Genomic DNA, 2,427 nt, shown 5'->3' on the forward strand with positions numbered 1-2,427 from the left:
TACAAAGGAGGAGTAATATGGGGAACATTTCTTCAAAACTCAATTTTCAGTTCCTTATCTTAGATCCTGATTTTGAAATGACACTCCCTTAACACAACCAAAACCACTGCCATAGAGTTGATTCGACTCACAGCTCCCCCAGAGGACACAGTAAACTGCTCCGGAGGGTGTCCAGGGCTGTCTATCTTTACAGAAGCAGGTTATCACATCTTTATTGCACAGAGCGGCTGGTAGGCTTGAACCGCTGACCATTTGGGTAGCAGCCAAGCACTTTAAACCACTGCACCACCACGGTTCTTGACACTTTCTTACCTCTTTCAAATTAGAGTCCTTCCAGGAGCCCTGGTGGTGTATAGTGTTAAGCGCTCAGCTAGTAACCAAAATGTTGGGGGTTTGAACCCACCAGCCGCAGGAGAAAGATGTGGCAGTTTGCTTCCATAAAGATTACAGCCTTGAAAACCCTAAGAGGTGGTTCTATTCTGTGTTGTGGGGTTGCAATGAGTCAAACCACCCATGGCAGTGGGTTTGGGTTGCTGGTAGTGGCTACCTCCACAGAACTTCACTATAATTTATTGTCTATTGATTTGATTTACACAATTACCTCTGAAATTTAAAAAACGTATTTCTCCTTCATCTAATACCTACTGAAGTATAGTTCACTTCTCTTGAGAACTCTTCAAGCTCACGAGTTCTATGAAACTGAGGTTTTAAATATTTAAATTAATCAAACATCCAACCAAGATGAATTACTTGTTCACATTTTACACAAATTACTCTCTATTTCTGTAGGATGATGGAAATGGAGCGTCAGTTATTTTAAAAATTCATTTAGGCTTTTTTTTTCCCTCCCCATTATACTTCAAATAAAACACTTGTAGTGGGTTAGAAAGCCTAGACTATTAAAACAAAATAATTGACATTTTAGCACTGATCTCATGCTGTTCCACGAACAATGAATCATCAAAGCTGCCAATTTTACACTACGAAATAAAAATGTTTCATACAATAAAAGTTTATGTTCCTAGTGGCAGACAATCTATTATTTTATTTAGAAAGATTCGTTTAACATCCAGCTTCTATATGCTAGATATATTTTGAAATACATTTTTCACTTAGCTATTGATTTATGTGCATTAAGGGCATTAAAACAAGTAGATTTTTGTTCTTCTTTTCAATGATTATTACACAACCAGCTTGAAATCTTTTGCACTCATTTTTTACTTCTGTATTATGTGAAATTCAAATTTTTCTAATTGACAAAAAAAAAATGAGTTGACTAGGACTATTACTACGGACCAAATTTTACTAGAAAGTAATTATATAATAAGTCCCCCCCAAAATTTTAATTCCACTAAGTTACATATAGGAGCTCTGGTAGCGTAATGCCTAAAGCACTTGACTGCTAACCAGAAGGCTGGTGGTTCAAACTCACCAGCCACTCCTCGGAAGGAAGATGGGGCAATGTACTTCCATAGTGATATTGCCTCAGAAACCCAAGGAGGGGTCGCTATGCGTCGGGTCCAACTCCATGGTACATAATAACAACAACAAGTTGCATATGCTTACAACACGTCTTACTTCATACCCTGTTTGTCATATATAACCTTTTTCTAGTTTGCAACTGTCACTACCTGTGTTTCATCAGCCTGTGCCATGGATTTTCAAAGGCAATGCCTTTTATCCTGTGTGTGACTATGTGCTGGAGGAAGTCTTCACCCAGCAAAACTTCTCACCAGTGATGTACCAGGTCGCAGGTAAGCATATGTTCTACTTCACTCAAGCAGGAGAGGTAAGCAAATGTTACGTGGCTTTTCCTTACCAGGATGGTGAGGAACTCCATCTTGATTTTGGAGGGCCCACTTGTCTGGGGTTTTGCCAGATTAGTGAGGATTCCCTGTACACATACAAAGCACAAGAGAGGAATCTTTACTGATGGAAACTGCTGAGGTGTGTGCTGTCAAAGTCTGCATGGTCTGCTGGTTGGCTAAAATGCCACTGCTCTGTGCTAGAGGTGGTGCCATACCCCCAACATGTTTACAACCCAAACCTTTTCCCCCAGCCCAGTGAATCGAACCCTTTCTCCTCCATTGCTGAAACAGCCCTCTTACTCCAAGTCCCTGGCCCCTTCAATCTCTCGAATCACCTAAACAAAAACCTTAGCAGGACTTTCTTTTCAGGAAACTTGTAGTTTTTAATTTTTTGAAATACATTTTGTATTTTGAGAATCATTTTATATTTACAGAAAGATTTTAAACATAATACAGAAAGGTTCTGTCTCATCTAGTTCCCCCTAACATTAATATACAATATTACCTTGGTACATTTATCAAAACTCAGAAACCAACATTAGTTGAATACTATGAAGTAATCTCCAGACCTTATTCAGATTTCACCAGTTTGCCACTAATGTCCTTTCCCTAGATCAGG

The sequence above is a fragment of the Orycteropus afer genome, unplaced genomic scaffold, assembly GCF_000298275.1.
Source record: "Orycteropus afer afer isolate SDZICR_OR568_19922 unplaced genomic scaffold, OryAfe1.0 scaffold00361, whole genome shotgun sequence".
Classification (NCBI taxonomy): Eukaryota; Metazoa; Chordata; class Mammalia; order Tubulidentata; family Orycteropodidae; genus Orycteropus; species Orycteropus afer.